Genomic DNA, 23,864 nt, shown 5'->3' on the forward strand with positions numbered 1-23,864 from the left:
CCCACCCGAGGGGGCGGGGCGGGGGGGGGGGCACGCTGGTGGCTTCACAGGCCGAGGAGGAGGATTGCCCTTGTACGCATCTCTTGCGCGTGCTTCCACTTTATGCCCTGCGTGGGTTCTGAGGAGGCAAGAATTAAATGGATGGGGAAGAGCTAGTTTTGCAACAGGCCGGGTTGAGGTTAGATATTGAAAAGTACTTAATATCAGAATCTATCCCAGAAAACCACATTTGTGACCCCAAGACTCTGCTTTTCTCCAGAACTCGACTTCCTTCTGAGCTCTTATTACATAACGCCTCAGACAGCCTGCCCCCTACCCATTGCTCATCCTCCTAACAGTGCTGTCCCACCTCCTGCACCTCAGGTTTCATCCTTCCTCTTCCCTCTGAGCTCGGCTCTGCCACTGAGGCCCTCATGCTCTTTTTGGAAATTTTCACCTCAACCACCTCCCTGAGTGGGGGGAGGTGGGGGCATTGGGGTGAGGAGACTCCCAGCAGGAGCAGGCAGCACCAGGCTGACAGCCAGGAACAGAGCCCATGGCCACCACACACAGTGGTGGAGGCTCCTGCTGCCCCTGTGCTGGCGGGGAGGACTGGGACAGAGGCGCACAGAAAATCAGGGACGGGAGAGAAACTAAATCATAGAGTTGAACAGAAACCGAGTCCGAAAGAGACAGGGAGCAAGTCAGATGTGGGGGTAGGGAGTTGACTGTCACAGGCAGTGCCGCTGGCCAGGCCCACACGGACATTCCTGTGGCCTGTGATGGCAGGGTGGGCTCGGCCCCAGGGTGCCTGGTGCTTGCGGGAGCTGGGGCCCAGCATGGGGTCTCAGACAGGGAAGCCCTGCCCTCCACTCCCAGCTCTCCTGAGGCCTCCCTCCACTGGAGTCAGAGCGGGCAGTGGGGTGATGCCTTGAGGAGCTGTGAGAGGCAGAGACAGCCTCCTAGTCTAGGGGAGCCAGCAGCAGGGCCGTAGAAAAGGCTGGGAAGTGGGGAGCCGATCTTCTAGGAACAAGGTGGGACACCAGTGCAACAGGTAAGTGGACCAATGTGGGGGGGGTTGTGCTGTTGAGGATTAGGGGGTGGTGGGCAGGTGTGGAAAGGAGGGTGTAGGGGCTTTGCAGGAAGTGACCCATCGGGGAGGGAACGCTTGCTCAGTTTTTTATTTTTAAAGATTTTTTAAAAATTTATTTTTAGAGAGAGAGGGAGGGAGAGGGAGAGAGAGAAACACGGATGTGAGAAACATCCATTGGCTGCCTCCTGCATGCCCCCTACCCGGGATCAAGCCCACACCTGGGCATGTGCCCTGATGGGGAATCAGATGGGGAATCGAACTGGCAACCTTTTGGTTTTCAGGATGATGCCCAACCAACTGAGCCACTCTGGCCTGGGTGAGGCTTGCTCAGTTTTGAAGGGATTGGTTTACAGCTTTCTTCAAGGCCTACCCCTAGCCATCTATACCCTCTTAAGCAGGGGTCCTCAAACTTTTTAAACAGGGGGCCAGTTCACTGTCCCTCAGACGGTTGGAGGGCCGGACTATAGTTTAAAAAAAAACTATGAACAAATTCAGCAACAGGCAGCAGCGGCAAAAACACCCGGCAGGCCGGATAAATGTTTGCGGCGGGCCGCATGCGGCCTGCGGGCCGTAGTTTGAGGACCTCTGCTCTTAAGCCTCCTCCAGCAAGGAGAACAGCACTAATTTAGGTTTAGAAATGAAATTCTACATATTAGCTGATCTTGCCACCGGTTAACTTGGACCACAGCAAAATTTAAGAGTCCCAGAAACTATTCTGAGGCTAGGAAGGTGGGAATTGACACTTCCCTATATCATTTTACATTTACAGTGAACATGAAAATTCCCAAAGCATTTTTTCTTATTATGAAACATAACATAGATATATATTAATATATATATATTATAACTGAATAAATAATTATAAATCAAACACGCATGTATCTATTGCGCAAGTCAAGAAATAAAATACTGCCAGCACCCCAGAGGTTCCTGTATCTTCCCCTGGATCACAACTCTATTCCTCCTCCTTGGAGGGAACTAGTATCCTGACTTTTAAATATATATATATTTTTATTGACTTCAGAGAGGGAGAGGGAGAGATACAAACATCAATGATGAGAGAGAATCATTGATCAGCTGCTCTTGCATGCCCACTACGGATTGAGTCCACAACCTCAGCATGTGCCCCGATATGGAATCAAACCATGACCTCCTGGTTCATAGGTCGACGCTCAACCACTGAGCCACGTCAGCTGGGCTGTCCTGACTTTTGTGATCGTTATTTCCTTGTTTGTTTTCCAAAGCATTTAGTCTCTTAGATATTATCATCTTTGAGTTTCACAATAACCTTATTATTCCCATTTTACAGATGAGGAAACTGAGGCTCAGGAAGATTAAATAACTAGTCCAAGGACACCCAACCAGTAAGCAGCAGGACCAGGATCATATTTGGATTGGCTGATTGCCCCCAGGAAAATTTCTTAGTCAAACCAGAATCCACAGGCAAAGCTGGGACAGCCCCAGCATTGGAGACGGTGCCCCAGTGCCCCAGAGAAGGGGAGGCCAACTTCATAGCCAGGCCAGTTACTCCCTCCTGGGTTGGTTGACTCTCTTGACTCTCCCGGGTTCTGCTCTCCGAGTACCTGACAGGAAATGATGGAAGCCCAGTGGAGAGCCATTGGAGGCCTGAGAAGCAAGCGGTGCTGGGAGACGATGTGGGGTGGGATCAATGCCTACATAGCGCTTGAGGCCCTGGCTGACACATGCCAAGGGCACCAGGACTCTGGGGATGTGGCTGAGCCAGGTGTGTGCCCAAGTGTTTGCCAGATTTACCAGGTGTGCCCTCCTTGGTGGGCCAGGTCTGCCTGGTGTGAACATGCATGTGCGTGTGTGTGTGCACATGCGTGCGCCTGGAATGTCCATGTGCATGCCCCACTCTACTACACACTTGGATCACTCTGAACCACTCCCCCACCCTCAACTTTTTCTTTTCATTATACATGCGCCTTATAAAAAATTCAAATACAAAAGTCTTTCCTCTAATTCTAATCCAAATGATCCCAGATGTAATTTCCAAATGCAGCTGTTTTAGGTTTAATTATTTTTAACAAAATAGTATAAAAATCTACATATTTTTAAACCTTTTTTCACTGAATATACCTTTGCCCTCTTCCCTGTCAGTATGCACGGATTCATTTCACTTTTTTTTTTTTTAACAGCTGAAGAGTGCTCCATTAAATAAATGTGCTATCATGTGTGTGATGGGGTAGACCCCTCCGTGTCCTTGCTCCCCTCGTCTCCTAGAAGCTGAGAGAGTAGGGTGCAAGGGGAGGGGTATAAGGAAAGTGTTTCCTCAAAAGTTTGCCCCACCCCAGGAGGCAGCCCAGTCCCAGCTGCCCTTTGACCTGCAAATGGATTCCCCTACAGCCCCACCCACCCAAAGTCCGCCCTTTCCTCTCCAGTCCCCTTCCCCTCTTCCTCCTGACCCTGAACTCCTGTGCAGTGCTGCAGGTTTGGGGGCTGCTGAGGGAGTGCCTGGCCTCTGAGCCCATCTGATCTCAGGGAGCTGGGGAGAGTTGGGCTCCGGGACCAGAGTTCAGGAGGCTCTGAGCAGACAGCCTGCATGGGCGCAGGCCTCCGCAGGAGAAGGAGCTGTGCTGATGGTGAGGCTGGCACGGCCTCCTGCCCCGATGGCAGCTTCCTGCTTCCCAGAGGGCATGGGGGTGGGAACCGTGCCAGGTAGGCATGGTGCCTCCGCCTCGGCACCAGTGTCATGGAAAATCGAAGCCTTGATCTTTGTTCTTGATTGCTCCTCCCCGATTTTTACTACTGGAAACTTTGGCTTCTTTGTTCCCATCAGCTTGGGCGGGAGGTGTTGAGAGGGGACAGTAGGAGGTGGCTCAGTCAGCAGCCCAGCAGCCAGGTACAGGGCCTGGCACTTCTGAGGATCAACCTGACAATTCTCTCTCTCACTGACACTCACATAGTTTACCTATAAACAGACCGCACTTCTTTGGAGGGGTTGGGAGGAGGCGGGGGAAGGGTTGGGCAGAGGGAACAGGATGGGCACAGTCTCCTTTGTCTTTCCTGTGTAAGCTGCCTCCCTCACCCAGGATCGGCCTCCAGTTGTCCAGGGCCATGGTTCCCCTGGTTCCGCACACCCCTAATCCCCCTAATGTCCCAGTGGCTAGTGGCTCCCAGTCCTCCTCATTCTTCAGGGCAGGTCCAGCGTGTCTGTTTCCCATGGAACCAATGAGAAGTTTACAGCAAGGAAACCACTCTGCCAGGTTGTTCCCTCCCCAGCGCCTTGCCCAGCTCCCCGCCCTTCTCTCTCAGGGTCAGAGTTCACAGAAACTTCTCGGGTCAGTGATTCTCACCTGCCTTTCCTCCTCAGGAGTGACGGGCCCAACCCCCATGCTCTGGAGCCTGGCACCTGCCTTCGTGAGCCTGGGGAGGGAGAGGTGAAGCAGAGAGAGATGGGAGACCAGCGCAAGGTGAGGGAGGACACAGGTGCTGAAGCAAAAAGGGAGAAAGCTCAGATCTTCACTCCGCAGCTTCTGTACTCAAACACCAGCCTATCCCTGTCAATTCTTAGATGCTGTTAGAACGTCGGCATCCCGTCTGAGGGACCTACACTGCAGCTGTGTGTGGAGGGGTGTGGTGCAGGAGTTGTGCAGCATTGGATGGGAGGTTTAGCACACAGAAGAGGGAGATCTGAGAGAGGTTGGCACGCCAAGGCCTGCCTCCTGGAGGCCAGTGAACACTGGGCCAGCTGGTGTGGTCGGAGAGGAGGTGGCAGGTGGGGTGGAGGGAAGCAGGGGAGCCTATCTGGAACCCTGTCTGCCTGGCTGGGGCTCAGTGGGCTCAGCCCTGTCTTTCGGTCTGGAGTGTGCAGCAGGCAGCGGCTGTGCAGGCAACCAAGCTCGCTGGCCGGGTGCTGAGTGCACGACCTTCACTTGATGATGCTCTGTCCACCGGGAACCTGGCTGGGCCAGAGCAGGACTGAGAGGAGCATTGCTCACCCCTGCAGGCCAGAAAGGGGTGCTGCGGGCCAGGCCTCTCCACCGACCACATCCGACTCGCCTCGCTGCCCAAGCGGGACAGATTATTTTCGCTCCTTCAGACTCTGCCAGTGCCTTTGCCCCTCGCCACAGGTTATTCAGTTACCAGTGTCGGTGTTCTATTTCCAGAGCAAGGCAGGCCTTCCCGTCCCGGCTTCCTCTACCCTGAGCCTCGAGCCTCGGTAGGCATTTCCTTCCATCCAGCCTGGATAGGCTGGGTGCCGGGTCCAGGTCCAAGGGCAGGGTCATCCTCAGCTCATCTGAGGGCGGCTTAGCCCCTCTCTCCTTCACACTTTCATTCTCCTGCTTCCTCCTAGACCAGTGGTTGGCAAACTGCGGCTCGCGAGCCACATGCGCCTCTTTGGCCCCTTGAGTGTGGCTCTTCCACAAAATACCACGCAGTTTGCCGACCACTGTCCTAGACCATTCCCATCAGTGCACGAACATGCTCTCTCACCTTAAAAATAAAATCCCTCTCCAAGACCCAAAGCCCCTCCACCAGTGCCCATCACGCTGCTCCTCTCACAGCCAGGCTCCTCACCAGCCCGGGGGCAGGTGCACCTGCTATTTCCTCCCCAGACTTTCCCTGTTCACCACCCCCTCCACCCCCACGTGCCTTCTGCCCCGCCAGCCTCTCCACTGCTCCTGCTCATAGTAAATTCACCAGAGCTGAGGCCCTGGCTGGACAGCTCAATTGGTTAGTGTCAAGCCCATATACCAAGGTTGTGGGTTCGAGCCCCGGTTAGGGAACATACAAGAAACAGCTAATGAAAACATAAGTAAATGGAACCACAAATCAATGTTTCTCTCTCTCTCCCTCCCCCCCCATCAATAAAAATTTTAAAAAATTCACCAGAGCTGATGAACACGTCTCGGCCCCCTTCTCCCCTCTTTCAACAACTGAAACTCAGCTGACCCCCACCCTGAAGCCCTTCTCTCCCTGTCCCCCCACAGGGTCCTCTCCTGGTTGCCTTCCTGCTCTGCTGGTGGGTCCCTCTCAGGCTTCGTGACAGGTTCCTCTTCAAAGCCACCGCAATGCCAGTGCCCTTACACTTGGCCCTGGGTTTCTCTCCCTACGTTTCCATGGCCGCAGACACCACCCATTTGGTGGCAAGTCCACATTTCTGACTCTAGCCCGTTCCTCCTCTTTGAGCGCTGACTTTCAGAATCAGTGCTCACTTGGTATTTCTACTTGAGGTCTCCCAGACATTTTGAACTTTATCTGTTGCAACAAGAACTCTTGATTCTCATCCTATTACCTCCAGTCTTGCTACCTCACCTCCACCTTCTTAGTTGCTAAAGACTGTGGTCCTTGATCCCTCCTCACCTTTCACATCCAATTTATATCCAGCCTAGCAAATCCTACCTCCAACGTCTACTTCTACTTCTGCCATGTCTCTCACTTGCCAGCCCACCCCGTGTTCCTCTACACGACCCTCCTCTCTTACCTGGATTCTTCAGTGGCCCCCTAACTGGCCTCCCTGCTTCCAACTTGAGGCTCCTCCATTTCAGTGCGCATTGAGCATTAGGGTTGGTCATTCAGACCCTACAACCCTTTCAGCATAAGGCTTTCTGTGTGTGAGTGTTCACAATGTTACTGCAGCCCATTAGGATCTCAGTGATTCTGGACTTTTCCCATTTCTCCAGCTTCATCTCATGCCCTCCTCAGTTGCCAAGGACTTGGGTCTTCTTGCAGTTCCTAATGGTCAAAGTTCTTTTCCTGCCTCAGGGCCTAGAATTTCTCCCCCAGCAGCAGCCTGCCCATTTTTACCCTTCAGGCCTATTACTGCCTCAGAGAGGGTTCCTCACTGTCCTGTCCAAAACTGGCCCTCCTCCTTTCATTTCTATTTCAATCCTTTATTTCAAGCGTGTCAAACTCAAGGCCTACGGCCCGCCAGCCACAAGTCTGACATGCTTGCTTTATTTAGTTTATTTGCATACTAGCACTTACTACCTTTAGAATCCTTTTATTTATTTACTTACTTTTACTTTTGTTGAATGTAAGCTCCGTGAGGGCAGGATTATGACATTTTCACCGTTGTACCCCCCAATGCTTAGCAGAGGCTTGGTGCTTGGTGGACATGCAATAAAACCGAAATGAGTGAATGAATAAATTAATGAATGGCCTCAAGCTGCTAAAGCCAGTTAGGTTCTGGTGGGGCTGGAAGAAAGGTATGGAGGAAGGGAAGACCATAGTTGGTAGAAAGACACTTCCTAGATAGGGTTTCCAGATTCAGCAAATAAAAATACAGGATGCCCAGTTAAATTCAAATTTAAAGTAAACAACAAATCCTTTATTGGTATAAATGTGTCCAAAATTAAAATTTAATTGGGCATTCTGTATTTTATCTGGCAACCAGGTGAGTGAAGAGGGTGGAGTGGGTGAGGAGGGTGGGGTGGGAGGGGGCGGGAGCCTGATGGTATGGAGGGCTGGGGGACCGTATGCAGGACCAGTGGAGTCAGGGGCTGTCCTGAGACCTACTCAGGTAACAGCAGAGCATGTGAACAGTGTACCAGTGTGCGGTGCCCTGGGGGTGAGGTGCAGAGGAAGCTCTGAGAGACATTGACTGAGATCGGGCCGGGGGCTGCGGGACTGGGTCCTGAGGTGGGGGTGGGAATTCAGGTCCTTGTCCTTTCAAGTCACAGGCAAACCTGCCAGACCCTTCATTTTCCATGACCTTCTGATGTGTCAAATTTAAGGCTGCAAAGATGAGCAAGACTTGTCCCTTCCTTTCAGTGTCCCCTACCTGAGCACTGGACAACAAAATCCAGCTCTGGGAGGCAAGCCATCACCAGCACCATGGCCCCCAGTCACAGGGCTGGGCTCCTTCCTTGCTTCATCTTGTTTCATCCTCCAAAGACCCCCACAGGAGAAGGCACATTTGCTGCCATTTCATAAGCAAGGAAATAACTATCCAGCTGATTCTGTAGCTTAGCAAATGTCCCACAGGAAGTAAGACATGGAGCTGGAAGCAAATACCTGGAAAAGAACTCCTCCCTCTCAGAGCCAGGCCAGAGCTGGGCTGCAGGAGGCAACGGGGGGCAGGACTCCCCTCATGCCCTGCAACAAGGGCCAGAGCACAAACTTCCTAACAGTCTCTCTGCACCCAGGCCCAGAGAAGTCGCCTGGACACATGATAGGACAGGTCACTGAACACATCCTGGTCTCACCAGCCTCTCCCAGTGACATTAAACATATTGTCTTCTGACTTCAGCCTCCCCAAAGCTTCTAAGCCCTGGGGAATACAAGCAGTATGTAAGAAGGGGCTGGTGAAATGCTAACCCACCTGACACCCCCCCTCCCCCGCAACCTGAGAGCCCCTGTCCCTTCTGATTCTGGGGTTACAGCTGGGCTCACATTCCTTTGCTTGGAGACCCCATGTCTCATAGACGCTCAGATCAGTCTGGGCTCCCAGAGGGCATCCTTGGTCTCCTTCTTCCTCCAGGAAGGCCAGGCCTTCTCCATGTCGACAAGTAGGCATCAGGAATCCCTGAGGGAGAGGCTGCCCAGCCCACCTGGCTCATCTTCCCATCGTCTTCTATGCCTGAGGAGTAGAAACTTCTACCCCGCTTTCTCCCTTTCAGTGGCATTTGTGGACACTGGAGAGAGCCCATGTCTCTGAGAACCAAGATGACCTTGAAATTTCTTGTTCAACTGATTTTTTTTTTCTGTCTTTCCAGTTTCCCATGGCTTTATATCTTTATTTTCCTTGTGTCTCCATGTTACTTCCCAATTAATTAGTTAATTTTCACGGAGATGTAGCTTGAGTGTGGAGGATCTCCTTGAGCTCTTCATGGGACTGACACATGGGATTTCTCAGCAATGGATCCAACACCTAACGAGTGAGTCTAGACCAGCCGTGGGCAAACTACAGCCCGCCCGTTTGAAATGAATAAAACTAAAAAAAAAGAAGACCGTACCCTTTTATGTAATGATGTTTACTTTGAATTTATATTAGTTCACACAAACACTCCATCCATGCTTTTGTTCCGGCCCTCCGGTCCAGTTTAAGAACCCATTGTGGTCCTCTCATCAAAAAGTTTGCCCACCCCTGGTCTAGACACACACTTTACACATTTTCTTAATTACATTTGGTCTAATTCTCAGGGCTGCTACCTACACGTGCATGCACATACACGGTCACACATATGCACAGTTGCACACACATGCTCTCTCACCCATGCTTGCACGCACATTCATACACTTACACCAGCACCTGCATGCCATCCATCTGTCCACCCTGTAACAAAAGGCATTGGTGTCAGGAGAGGGCCCACTGTCACTGACAATCTGTAGGAAAATTCATCCTTGGGCCCTTTGTTGAACAAACATCATGATGGGCCATTTGGGTGGAGAAAGGCAGTCCTTGAATGGGATGGGCTCGGACTGAGACAAAGAGATAATCAACATAGGAATTTGTGGTGAGGGCTGTTTAGCTTAGAAGGAACTTGGAGGAGGAAGGAGCCATAACATAATAGGAGGCTTGAACCCAAGTAGAAGACATTTCCCCATGGTGGGAATGTGGGGGAAGGAAATAGCTGAAAGACTTTTAAGGACAAAGATTCTAGTGACAACGTTATGATTTATTTTATTGTGCTACAAGGAACTGCCCTTCGGTTACTTTCCTATCTGCAGGGAAAGTGTCCTGCATCCACGGACCTTGGTGAGGGATGTTTTGAAGAAATCATGGCAAATGGACTGAATTAGATGTTTGATTCAATGCAGGTGGAGAGTGGAAATGTTTACAGGAGGCAAGACATAAGAGAGAGAAAAAATTCCACAGAAGCAAGAACTTAGAGCCAGAAGTGACTGGGGGAGGAGGACACCCCAAACATTTCTAGAGATATTGGGAGGGACCTGTGGGATGAGTGTTTGACTTCATATTACCTCATTTCGAAGAACAAAATGACCTAAACGGAATGACCTGTAAACGCACATATTAAAATACACGTGTCTTCACGCTCCTGAGCGTTTCCTTCCCTAGATAGAATGTGAGTGAGGCAGTGATTCGGCAAGTATCAGGTTAACTTTAGAAATGAAGACAGCCAAACCAGAATATTTAGGTTCAAAAAATCTACCACGGGCCCGAATTATTGGTTTGGCCATCTAGACTTAGCAAATTAACCAGAAAATTGCCAAAGTCCTGCCCTTAGCTAAACAGACACAGTTTTAGGGTGGCCCACATCCTTGCAGATACATAGATATCTCCCCACATGTTATTATTAATTCTATCCTTCCATATGTTATTACATCTAATGTGTATTTGTAACCAACTCAGTGATTGTCCCAGATAATCTGGGACCAATCTTTCATACAAGGCTGGTTTTCTACAGCTGCCTATCATGTGACTGGCCCATGGATATAAAACACTGAGAAAGTAGGACATACTCAACAAAGACAAGGCCATGATTGCTTCTGTTATGATTGTTTTTATTCCCTATTAATGCGAGCTCAGAAAATGCAGTGAAGTTAACTATTAGCCTAAATTGCACATACCTGGCAAAGAAAGCCTGCTTTTAAAATAGAACCCAAAATAAATAGCAGTGAATATGAAACAAGAAAGAAAGAAAGAAAGAAAGAAAGAAAGAAAGAAAGAAAGAAAGAAAGAAAGAGAAAGAGAGATAGATAGGAAGAGAGCAGGTATAATGAAGGCTTCTGAGAGAAAAGAGAGAGGTGGGTTTTCGCCTTAGTTCTGCTAGAGACTTGCTTTGAAAATTTGTCAGCGACATCATTTACATCATGATGGAGTAGGTCCAGGTCTTTTCTGAGAAGTCCCTTCCAGCTTTGAAATACTGAGGAACCCTCCCCCCACCCAAGTTTCATCAGGTGTTATAAGGTGCGGTCTGACATGGTGGATATAGCGCTTCTCAAATTTTCGTGTCCATGTTAAACGTGAATCGCCTGGGGATCTTGTTGAAACGTGGGTTCTGATTCACTAGGTCTCAGTTTGAGATGCCTTATTCCTAAGACGCTCCCAGGGTGGGCGATGGGGCCATCGCGGACCACACTTGAAGAAAGAGGGGCCTGAAACATATGTACTGGGTCTGGACTGACAAGTCCAGGTCTGCCCATCCCGTCTTACCTTTGCTGCGCCTCCGTTTCCTCTTTTGAAAAATAAAAACAGGCATAAACACTCCCCCAAAGGAGGCTGTGAGGCTGCAGGAGACCGCCTTCCCCTGTCATCAGTGCCTCACGATGTTTGTTGTTACTGTTTCGGGGTGCCCGGCTTTACCTTGAAACACCCCTGGGGGCTGCTGACCTCGTAGGTGGACTGATGGAGCGATAGCCTCGCTTCCTCTCTCGGGCCCACAGGTGCGCTCACGTGCAGCTGTTTCCCGGAAGCGGTTATTTGCGGAGCCAGATGTCCGTGCATCTCCCTCCGCCCTCTGACTGCAGGCCAGCTTGTGCTCCTGGCCCCGGGAGGACGCATGGCTTCCAGCTGTGCTGGGGCATCTGGAACTGTTCCTCCCCCTCCCAGCTTGTGGGCTCTCCCTTCAGCTCACCGCAGGCCCGGGGCTGGCCCTGGGCAGAACTCTGCACTCGGCAGTTTTCCCTCTGTTTTCCCCTCAGGCAGCCAGTGCCCTCACGCCCTCATGCCCTGCTGCCCTCAGCTCACCCCACCCAACCCGTCCCCATCAAACCTCAGCTCAGGAAAGCGCCTGATGCTCAAATTCACAGAGTTGGCAATGGCTGATAAGGCTTAGGGGTGACCTCTCCTTGGGGGACGAAGCCAAGATGAGGGTTGGAACCACAAGGGAACAGTTCAGGCAGCGGTGCCCGGAAGGGGCGGCAGTTTTGGAAGTGGGCAAGCGGCCTCTCTGTTACCTCGGAAATCCCAGACTTCAGTGTCCTGCGTCGGCCTGCCTTGCCGTTTTCCATTTCCAGCCGGAAGCGTGCCAACCTTGTTGTGCTCCTGACCCACTTGTGAAGGCTGAGACCAGCCCCTTGGATTTTATGGACTGATGTGAAAACCTGGCAGGTCCGGCTTTCCTGGCCACGTGGAAGCTTGGCCACAGCGGTCATGACCAGCCAGAGGTTCTCCGTCGGCTTCCCCTGGGACGGCCTTGGCAGCAGGTGATCCCGCGTGGGGCACAGTCTTTTCCGAGCGCCCTGGGCAATGAATACCACACCCACCTCAGCCCCCAGCCCAGCTATCTTCTACCCTTTTCTCTCTTGTTCAGGCCAATCTCACCCACGTAAGGGAGAAGAAGAAGAATATAAGGATAACCTTGATTTGCTCTGATGATTAGTTTTTTAAAAGAATAGCATTCCTAAACTTTGGTGCTTTATTTACCGTTAGGAGCAAATAGTGACACATAGATATTCTGTTGAGAATTCTGTCCACAGACTCTGCTTGCTCCAATATTGGGGCCAGGGACTGCCTGCTCAAAAGTGGGATTTGATTTTATACAACAGACCCACTGAAATCTAGTATGAACCAGGCTGCCGGCCTTGGGCGAGACCGGTGAGTGAGACACGGACACTCTGTGGCCAGTGAGAGGGAGAGAGAGCTCTGTCTCCTCTAAGGACTTATTCTCTCCGGCTGTTATCACACTGCACTGCCTCTAGTTGCCGTGCAGGCTGTTTCTCCGCCTCTTTCTTATTCTTTCTTTCTTTTTTTTTTTTTTAAATATATTTTATTGATTTTTTACAGAGAGGAAGGGAGAGAGATAGAGAGTCAGAAACATCGATGAGAGAGAAACATCGATCAGCCGCCTCCTGCACATCCCCCACCGGGGATGTGCCCGCAGCCCAGGTACATGCCCTTGACCGGAATCGAACCTGGGACCTTTCAGTCCGCAGGCCGACGCTCTATCCACTGAGCCAAACCGGTTTCGGCTCCTCTTAATTTTTTAAATTGAACATGTAGCTCATTAACATTTAATCTCATTTTCTAATCAATAGATTTTAAACTATACATTTCCTAATAAACACTGCTTTTGCTGCATCAACCAATTTTTAAAATTTATTTTTACTTTCTACACTTTTACGTATGTCTCCTTTTTCCCCAGTTGACATTCTTTCTTTTTTTTTTTAATTGTCTACAGTTTTACATATGTCTCCTTTTCCCCCAATTGACACCTCCCCCCAGTCATTCCCACCCCAGGCAAGCCCCGCTGCCCCAGTGTCAGTATCCATTGGTTATGCTAATATGCATGCATACAAGTCCTTTGGTTGCTCTCTAACCTCCCCCCAACCACCAATTTTGATATGTATTGATTTATTTGGTTATAACTTTCATAGCTATAATTATTTTTCTTTAACCTATAACTTATTTAAGAGAGCGCTTGAAGTTAGCCAAATAAAAATTTTATTGGCCTTTTTGAAATTGAATTTTTATTTTACTTCATGTGGTCACAGAACATATAAAACGTTTTTTTATCTTTTCTGAGACTGCTGTATGGTCTACTTTAGTAAATATTGTGTCACATGTTTTGAAAAGAATATGTATTTGCCAGTTTGGGGGTACAAGCTTCTATATATGTCCTTCAGATCAATATGTAATAATAAATTCTATTAAAATGACTTATGTTCTTCAGTGTTGACTCCTTAAGCTTTGAGTTTCTGAAAAAGATAAGGACATCTCCCACTGCAGGGTAGCATGGTGGGGGCAGACCAAGATGGATTCTACTCACCAGGTCCTATTGTCCAGTAATAAAACATCACAATAGCCCATATCCACAGAGCAGTGAACACCACACAGGAAGCAGGCACTTGATCTACCCAATCTAATAGCAGAGGGTCAGAGTTGTCTCTTCATTTTTATGAAAACAACACAATGTTTTCCCCCCTCAAACAGCTTTATTGAGGTATAATTAACATACAACAAATAGCACTTATTTAAAGGTTAATGATTTGGTGATTTTTGATATGTATGTGTGAAGCCATCAATGCAATCAAGGTAATGAACATGTCTATCACTCCCAAAAGTTTGCTTGTGCCTCATTTTAATCCTGCTTCTCTCTGTTCCCCATTCCATGCCCAAGCAAACACTGGTCTGCTTTCTGTAACTATGAATTAATCTACATGTTCTAGAACAGCCGTGGGCAAACTATGGCCTGCGGGCCGGATCCGGCCGTTTGAAATGAATAAAACTATTGAAAAAAAAGACCGTACCCTTTTATGTAATGATGTTTACTTTGAATTTATATTAGTTCACACAAACACTCCATCCATGCTTTTGTTCCGGCTCTCCGGTCCAGTTTAAGAACCCATTGTGGCCCTTGAGTCAAAAAGTTTGCCCACCCCTGTTCTAGAACATTAAAAACTGAATAATATGTACTTTTAAAAAATTCTAGCTTCTTTCACACTACATAATTGAGATTCATATATTTGCTTGCATGGATCAATAGTTAATTACTTTTTATTGTTGAGTAGTATTTATTGTGTGGATATATCACAGTTTGTTTATTCATTCATATATTGATAGACATTGGGTTTCCATTTTTTAGCTCTTACAAAAAAAGCTTCTGAATGCTCATGTAAAAAATATCTCCCACTCTAATTGTGGATTTGCTGATTTCTCTTTGTAATTTTATCAATTTTTCTTCTTGTATTTCAAGACTATATTGCTAAATGTTTCAATTTTCCCACTTTGCACACACACACACACACACACACACCCATGCCTGTGGGTTCCTATGCTGGCTCAAGTATAAACTGGCTAGAGACCATTTTGCTCTGAAGAGTTCCCTTCTCTGGGGGTGAGAGGGGACAAAGGGGAAGTGTAGGTGGGGGCACTGATCTGGTGTCTAAATGACACTGGTGGATTTAAGAAGCACCTGTACTCACTCAGTTGTGAGTCCCATGTTTCCTGCCCACAGCAGGGTTGGGATTGGAGTGCCCAGGCTATCTCCTCATCCAAACTGAGGTTAGACTTCAAAAGGCTGAGCTGAGCTTGAGTGGAGAGGTGGTATCATTTCTAAAAGTCCCACCCTAGTGGCTTAAGGTGTGGAAACTGTAGAGGCTGTGTGAGTGTCTGTGGTCCAGAGAAAGGCATGAAAGGCAGGAGGCAGGAGGCAGGAGGCAGGGGCCTGATGTGCTGCACAGGGCCCTGATGTGCACGAGCACACCAGGAGTCTCAGGGGATGCGATGTGGGCACCAAGGGAGGTCCCTAGAGACCTTGTGAGCAAGAGAGCACCTAACCTTTGCACAATGCCGCACCATCTTTCAGGCCAGCAAGAGGGGGTTCTCGTAGGGCCAGATCAGGTACCAGGTGAAGTCCAGGACCTAGGGAGACGGGGGTGACAGAGCCTAGGGGTGGGAGTGAAGAAGGGCCATCACCGCCATTCAACCTCCACTGAATTGGCCGGATCTGAAGACCAGTTCATCAGAGACCCTACTGGGGCTGGGAGCAATGGATAGCTTCCATTGCTTGAAAGCCTTCCTACTGATGGGAAACAATAGAAGAGGCCAGGGGTTTTTTTTGTTCGTGTGTTTTTTTAGCAACAAGAGGTTTCTCAGAAACTATAACGTATGCTTGGGAACCAAAATATATGTTCACACAAATCAATGACTAAAATGAAACATTGAAACAATTTCTAAACAATGTCCTCTGGCCAATTATCCCAGATTTCAGTACTCATAGGTGGGATAAAAGGCAATAGCCGTGCGCGTGGGAACATCTGTACAACACGTGGGGCTGCTTAAGCTAAGAAGTCAAGGTTTCTTCAGATGCTGACCCCAAGCGAGCTCTGTGGCCCTCTCATCTACAACAGGAGCAGGGGCACGTTCCCACTTGGCAACTTCTTTCTTACTTTAGTTTGTCTCAAGCACACCCAGCTATAACTAAGCCATCTAGCATCAGCTGATCAGGATGGACAGAGCTAGATAAGGATAGCATTCTCGGTTCTGGGCACCAGGCAGAAAGGACACTGGGCTGGGGCATATAGAGTGGTATGTGTCTAAATTTTAGGATGTCCCCAGATCTCAGCATTTCTCCAGGCAGCTCAGCACAAACCCAAATCTTTCGATAGATCCTGTGCAGACATCACCCCCGTGTTACCCACTTGTTCAGCTGAGATAAACTCGAGGTTTGTTTGCAGCATCTTGGGGATGGGGAGGGCTCTCTGCCCCCACCCCCGACTTGTTTTGGATCCTGTCTCCTCTGGTGGCAGTTGTCGGGATCAGTGGGTACACGGAGTTCCCGGAGAACCCCTGGTGTCAGCCCTACTCAGAGCTCTGGAAGAAAGTATCTCAGCAGTGGGTGTGTGGGTGGGTCCCTTCCTTCCTGGCACCCGGCATTAGAGTAATTGGCCCGATTACTGATTGCCACCATGGCAGGTGAGGTGTGTAATTGTGCTAGGGTGTGTGTGTCATGGGGCGGGAGGGGTGTTCAGGGAGGGGTGTTGAACCTAACAAAGTGAGTTTAGGATATTGAAAGCTGGCTTATTGATGGGGAGAGCTCTCTTGCACCTGGTACCTCTGGAAGGAAGAACCTGCTCCAGGGGGCATTGGGGCCTGGAGGTGAGGGTTAAGGTGAGGGTGGAGGTAATGATGGTACCCAGAGAGTCCCAACTTTGGGCCGCTTGCTTACAGTGGGTTTCTCTTGCTTACAGTGAAACTAATAAACTCTAAGTCCTATCTGGCCCTAAGTTTGTCTTTGGACATCAAAGCAGGGAGGATCTGATGATGGCTGCTATCCCCAGCCATCCATTACCCCCCACCCATATGTCTAGTCTGCACTTAATGTACAAAGCCTGGCTGAGGACTTCATGCCAAGCTCATGGGCTCCAGGAGTCCCTGGGGAGCCATGGCAGCCTGGGCAGCAGGGGCTATGATGCCACTGTGTGTGTCTCGCCTGTGGTCTCAGGCAGGCTGCAGATAACACAGGTCAGCATGGTCTTGGGATCAGCTTCCACCCTCCCCACTGGCCATGCTGACCCGGGCTTCCCACCCCCATCTTGGCCTGGTCTCCCTGTGTCCCAGACACAGGGACGAGGGTCTGATTGTGCAAGTATGGGATTAGACCTCTGCTGTGGGAGCCTTCTCAAGAGGGAATTTGGGTCGTGGAGTAAACAAGCCATGTTCTTGAGAAGAACTGCCCGGACCAGCTGCTTGAGGTTGAGAGAGAGGACCCAGTGTCCAGACCCAAGGGCCTGTGGGCCAGGCCACACAGAATCATCTTCAGGGAGGGGACACTGCACTCAGCCAGAGTCCTCTTTTGTGCCCGACGCCTTCCCTGGCCCTTCATCTGGGGCTTCAGTCTGCCTTACCTTAGCTCATGGTTGCTGACCTGCTCCTTAAAGTCCCACAAGGCTGGAAAAGCCTGCTTCGGTGAGCCCAGGCCCTGAGCCAGGTGTGGGGTTAGGTGAGGAGTGAGAGATAGTACTTAGCCTTTCTGAGCCAAACATTGAGAGGAAGCAAGGGTTGTCTAAATTGGACAAGGAAGCCCGGTGGTATTTGTAATGGGATTTGGGTCATTCAAGGTCTCCATCTGTTCTATAGTACTGACTGTGGGTCTTCACCAGAATTAATGTTTAAGTCCCTGGTTGGTCAGAAACTCCCTGGGATCATTCTAAGACTAAGAAAGATATTTTCTTGGGGAAAATGTCCTTATTTAAAGCTGAATAAAACAGTGTGATTCTTGCTGTTCTAGTAAATTTATCAACCCCCTATAATTTTCTTGACCCAAAAGATAACAAGTTGTGCTTTTAAAGAAGGACTTAACCACATCCTTCCCCTGTGCAATCTCTTTGCTACCCTTTCCCTTCAAAACACAGCTATAAGGTCCTGGCAGAAATGGTCAGTCCAGCCCACAACTCTAAGCATGGTTTCCCACCACTCTGAGTATGTAGACCCTAAATAGTTCAGGCTGTGATCTCTGGGAAGCCCCTATTGTCCTCAGGCTAGAAGCTCCCACAATGACATATGATACCCCTGTGTTTTCCCCCAAATCCTCTCCTATTATGGGAGGTGATTGCACTCATAGAGTGCCGGGAGCCGGTCCATCCTTGCTGTTTCAAGGGACCTGGCGTATATGGCATACTGTTCTTAATATGTTTGGTCACCTTCTTGGCGCTATGTGTTTTAACCAAGGTCACCTCTCTGAGGAAGGTTGTTTCCCCAGGTAGGGATTTTCCCCTGAAGTTAGGGAGGGAATAAAACCTCTTAACCCCTTCCCCAGCAGAAAAGAGGCAGACCTCAGAAGGCAGACCTCAGAAGACAGACCTTAGAAGACAGAACTTAGAACACAGAACTTAGCAGACAGGACCTACACAGAACCTAGAACTTCGCTGGAGAGAACATGGCAAAAGATCCTGGACTGAACCTGACTGCAGAAATTGGCAAGAGAATCTGGCTACAGAACCTCTGGCGACCGCCTGGCTGGAGAACCTAACCCGAACCTGGCTGGAGAACCTAGTGAGAGAACATGGCCACAGAACCTGGCTGGAGATCCTAACCAGAACTTCGCTGGAGATCCTGACTAGAACTTGGCTAGAGATCCTGCCTAGGCTGCTGATCAACTGAACACTGTCTCCGTGTCATTCCTTCTTCACCGACTCCGTCCACACCTTTGGGGACCCCTGGACCTGCTGGGGCTGGAGCCCAGCAATAGAGGGTCCCTGAAATGGAGGGCCAAGTTGTTGTCATGGGGTCTCTCCCTCTTTCAGATTATCCCTCCTCTGGATCCCACCAGCAAGGGAAGAGGGCCTGATGTACAAGTTTGGGACCTCTGCTATGGGAGCTTTCTCTGGGCTTTAGAGGGAATTTGGGCCATGGAGTAGAGCTATAGTGAGGGTCCCTGGGTTAAGAGTCACCATGGTTGAGCCCATAGATAGCCTAGGTTATGGCAAGGTCAACATCATGGCAAGGCCAATGAGCCTTCTAGGTTCCCTTATACACTAATCATCCTCTGATCCTCTTTCCTCACCTCCAGATACATTCTCAAAGGTTGACCCATCTGGACTACATCTCCCTGAGCTCCTTTGTGGACTGGCTTCCAACTAGGTCCAACCATGGGAGGCACTTACAGGGGTCAGAGAGTGGCAGGAGAGAGAGCTTGGGTATTGCTTGCTTCAGAGTAATTCTGTGGCAAAAGATGCATGCCTCTGTGACTGAAGTTCCCTCCAGGTGGCCCATTCTCCATGGTTTCAGCTCTCATCTGGCTCTGGTTACAATTTTTTCCTTATCCCTCCGGCCATCAAGGTAGAAGTTGTAAAGGTTTACTTCCATTCCTAAAGTTCATTTTCCCCCCTTTATCTTGGCCACACATCTGTCGATTGACTTCAAAAGGCTTCTTCAAAGTCTCTTCTTTTGAATCATCTAGGATCGGTCATATTTCCTGCGAGGGCCTGACTGACACATCTTACCTCCTTCATTGCCCACATAGACAGCACTTGACCCAGGATCCTTCTGGTCGATGCTCAGCACCTTGCTGCCCATACTTCTTCCATTACTGCCCACATGAGACACCCCAACTCTGGTCCACTCTGGTCCTTGCATTTGGAAAAGTTGATTCTTCTCTCTCTCATCATAAGCCAGTCCCGTTAGAAGGGCCTGGTGGTGGACATTGCTGGACGTGAACAGAAGGACATTGTCAAAGCAATGGCCACACAGTTACGGGTTCTTCCCACCATCACCTGGAAGGACTCCTGGGCACCCTCCTGCATGAAGGGGACGAGTGCCAAGAGTGGAGGGCAGGAATGAGGCAGGTGGATATGAAACAGAAAAGAGGGACAGAAGCATAAAAAACTGGATGAACATGCCAGACATTAGTCAGGTGAGAGAAGCATTTCCATGCTGGGCAGGAGATAATGTCGTTGCTAAGGGGGAAAGGGAGATAGAATGTGGTGCCCAAGATAAAACCCAAACAGCTTGACATGCATGAAACTCAGTGACTTTCCCAGTCTGGCTCCAATTCAACTGTGTAGACTTCCCATGACACTGCCTTGCACTCATGCACCTCGAGTTTCCCCGCCGTGGGCCTGCCCCCGGAGCCTCTCAGCATCTCCCTCTCCCATCACTGTGCTCATGCTTTGCCCTTTGAGCAGAAACCACTCTGTATTACTTTTCTATTGCTGGACAGTCAGTATCACATACATAATAGTTTAACACAAAGCCTACGTATGACCTCCCCTGGGTTCTCTGTTTAGGGTCTCACAAGGCCAAAAGGTATCAGCCAGGGTAGGCTCTTATCTGGAGGCTCTGGGAAGAATCTGCTTCCACGCTCATTCACGCTATTGGCAGACTTCATTTCCTTGTGGCTGTAGGACTGAGGTTCCTGTTTCCTGCAGGCTGTCATCCAGGGGTGTCTCTCAGCTCCTTAAATCCACCACACTCCTTCTCATGGTCCCTCCATCTACAGAACAGCGATGGAATATTGAGCCCTTCTCTCTGGCTTATTCTTCTGCCGCCAGCTAGATAAAAGCTTCTGCTTTTAAAAGGCGATAAGGACAAAATGAAAAGCACCTGAAAGGTCATCTGCTTTGAAGAGTCACATTTCTATAAAGATGGTGAGGATACTAGGACCACTTTATTTATTTTTTTAAGTTTGCTCCACCTCCTCTCTACCCGCTCCTCTTCTCTTCCTTGTTCTTCAACCTTGATTTGGAAAAGTTTCGGAATCAGCACTTGTTTATGACCCCCAGGAGGCAAGAACTAACATTTTATATCTTTGTTTCCTACCCAAGTTCACCCAAAAAGTTTGTCCTAACTAGTGTAAGTCCGTCCAGTGGTCATTCTTTCACAAGGCAGGGACCAAGAGGACAGGTCACAAAGGACAAAGCCTGGGAGATCTGGGAACTTTTCCAGCTTCAGACAGATATGAACCCAGTGAGGTCTCTGAGTTTAGCACCAAGGTTTTACAGGGAATGAAAAAAATCCAATCCTTTTCTATTTGGAGAGTCATACATTTCAACAATAGGGTATCAGATTTCCTGGTATTCCACCAGTGGAGGAGAGGAGGCACTGACCCCTTTAATGCAGCGCTTCTCTTTCTTCAGTAGTAAGACACACACCTCACTGAAAGCACGGAGCTCCAAACCCAGTGGCATAGCCGGACCCCATTCCTCCTGCGGGAGTCCCAGGTCAGTCCTTTCTGGTTCTTCTCCCATGTTTCCCGTTCCCTCTTTTCCTACCCCAGACCCAGGTACCATCACGGAGAAAGGTGACTCGATCAAGGAAACACATCCTTTTAATACATTGACACTAAACAATAATTAATTAATGCATGTACATGGTAAGAACCCAAGCTGAACAGAAAGATTAAACAAAAAGTAAAAGCCTTCCTCTACACATCCCTCACCCACCATAAGTTCCTCTCGCTAAAGTTTGCCACTGTTGACAATTTCTTTTGGTTCCTTCCAGAAAATTTTTTTATGCGACCTGAATTCTAAGCTTAATCATAATACTTCTGCAGCTAGTACACAGTTTAAGTGGGGCCTGATTTCCATAGAGATCATTTTCTCTCCTCTGAACTATTAAGCCAATTTAGAAGTGTCTAGCAGAATAATTTTTTCAAGCAGAGTACTGAACCTGTTTACAGTTCATCCAAGATGAAGATGAGGTCTTATTTTAATTTCTCCACATGGCAGCTTTCTTTTTTCCTCTTCACCACCAAGCCCTTCTCATTTCCCAGCTCATCTCCGCTCCCCAGATGAAAGCAGGCAAAGAGTTCAGGAAGACGTTTTTAAGGCATTTCAGTATTTTCTTTCCAGAAGACAGAAAGTGGACAAAACCATCTCTCTGGCATTTTCCCTGTCTGCCCTGAATACAGCCGTGGATGGATGCAGAAAGGAGACAATTACTGAGACGATCGAATAAGGAACAGCCATACACTGGAGGGGTGCAGGAATCCTCGCTAGTTACATTCCAATTTACCTGTCAGGATGTGATCTGAAGCATTTATCAAAGTTGTGCGTAGCGTGTGTGTGTGTGTGCGTGTGTGTAACTGTTTTTATTGAGAGGCAACCTTTCTTTTTATAAATAAAGCTTCAGCAGAAACAAATGAGTCCAGGGCTAGAAAGTCTGAGCAAGACCTTTCAAAAACTTATCCTAAGAGAGACCTAATGAGCTAGATGTCGGGGTCAACCTTGGGGGAAGGTCTCCATTTTACTATTCATGATCTTTTCCATCTCCACTCCCATTATCTATACACTTTCACTCAATATATAGCTTCACAAATCATCTTGACTCTCCAATCCTCTAAAGTAGCTTTGAGGCAGAATATAACATTTATTTAGGTATAAAGTCATTTATAAAACCTAACGCAGCGTGTCCAAAAGTATGAACGATGAACAAGCTTTCCACTAGCTGCTCCAGGAACACGTAGGTTTGGACAGCCCTGCACCTTACAGCTCCTGCTTGAAGAGTTCCAACACAGATTCACACATGAGTGGCTCTGAGAAGTCCTGTTGTGAAGAAATCTATTTAAGGTTGGCTCATGCATTCATTTAAATATTTATTAAGTTTTACAGTGTGCCAGGCATTATTCTAGGCACCAAAGCTATGGCAATGAATAGGAAAGCTATAGTCTTTTTTTTTCTTCTTCATTTTATTTGGAGGAGCAGATAATACAAAGTCAAACTGTTAAAGATTGTGATGAAGAATAATGTGGTGGGGGTATCTGTCTTATTATACTATTATTTTTTAAATGTGTGTGTGTGTGTGTGTTTGAGAGGAGAGAGAGAGAGAGAGAGAGAGAGAGAGAGAGAGAGAAACATTGATTGGCTGCCATCCACACTCGCCTTGACTGGGGATTGAACCTGAAACCTGGGTATCTGCCTTGACCAGGAATCGAACCAGTGACCTTTTGGTACATGGGACAATGCTCAACCAACTGAGCCATACAGGCCAGGGCGGAGGTTATCTGTTTTAAATGGCAAGTCAGGGAAAACCCTCTCTGGGTATGTGACATTTAAACCAAGACCTAATGAACAAAAGAAGCCAATTATGTGAAGATCTTGGGGGCACATTCCTGACAGAGGTTCTAGCAGATGCAAAGGTGCTCACACTGGAGTGAGCTTTTGCATGTTTGGGGTCTGAAAGATGGAAGGCAGGTGCACCTGGACTAGAGGAGAACAAGGCGAGAGCTGATCGTTAGGAAGGGGCTAGATCACTCAGGACCTTGTCATCCTCAGAAAGGATTTTACTTTACCCGGCATTTCTAGCCTTATTTGATCAGAAAACCCTCCCTCCCACACCCGCTGCCGGTTTACAATTATCTACCAATACGCCATAGAACTAGTTTGCAAAACCCAGCCTAAAAGCTTTATCCCTTTCAGAATGTTTGCATCCTCTTGAGGGGGGTTGTGTTCTAACAGGGGTTTAAGTAGAGTTGCAGACTTCAACAAGCAAATGGGAGAGTTTTTCTTTTCTTTCCTCTTTTGATGCTTATTTTAATAATAAAACATGCCCTGGTTGTCAGAGGTCATTTTAAAAGTTCACAAAAGGTTATGTATGTAAATTATTGGTTTTGTAAGTTTTAAATATTTTAATGCCAATGTTACTTGAAGGTTGGCTTTTAAAATTACATCCTGAAATGTTTTTAAATCGGTATGATTGAACAACAGAGAGAGGAGGGAGGGGTAAACCATTTAAAATTCTTTTGTGTGGAAAAGAGAAGAGATGGGAACTGAGAGTTTTTATCACAGAGTTAAAGATCAAGGGCAGTTATTCCTTATCCTCCCTGAGGAATGAATAAGCACATCGGCCGGGGCCCAGGAAAGGGAATTGAAATCAGAAATCAGGAAGAACCTCAAGACCAACAGAAGAATGTGGCCCTGCGAGAAATTACTGAGAAATAGTATAGAATGTTCTAGCAGCTCAGGAGCCTGGGGAGATTTTAGG

This window comes from Myotis davidii, unplaced genomic scaffold (genome assembly GCF_000327345.1).
Source record: "Myotis davidii unplaced genomic scaffold, ASM32734v1 scaffold290, whole genome shotgun sequence".
In the NCBI taxonomy this organism is placed as follows: domain Eukaryota; kingdom Metazoa; phylum Chordata; class Mammalia; order Chiroptera; family Vespertilionidae; genus Myotis; species Myotis davidii.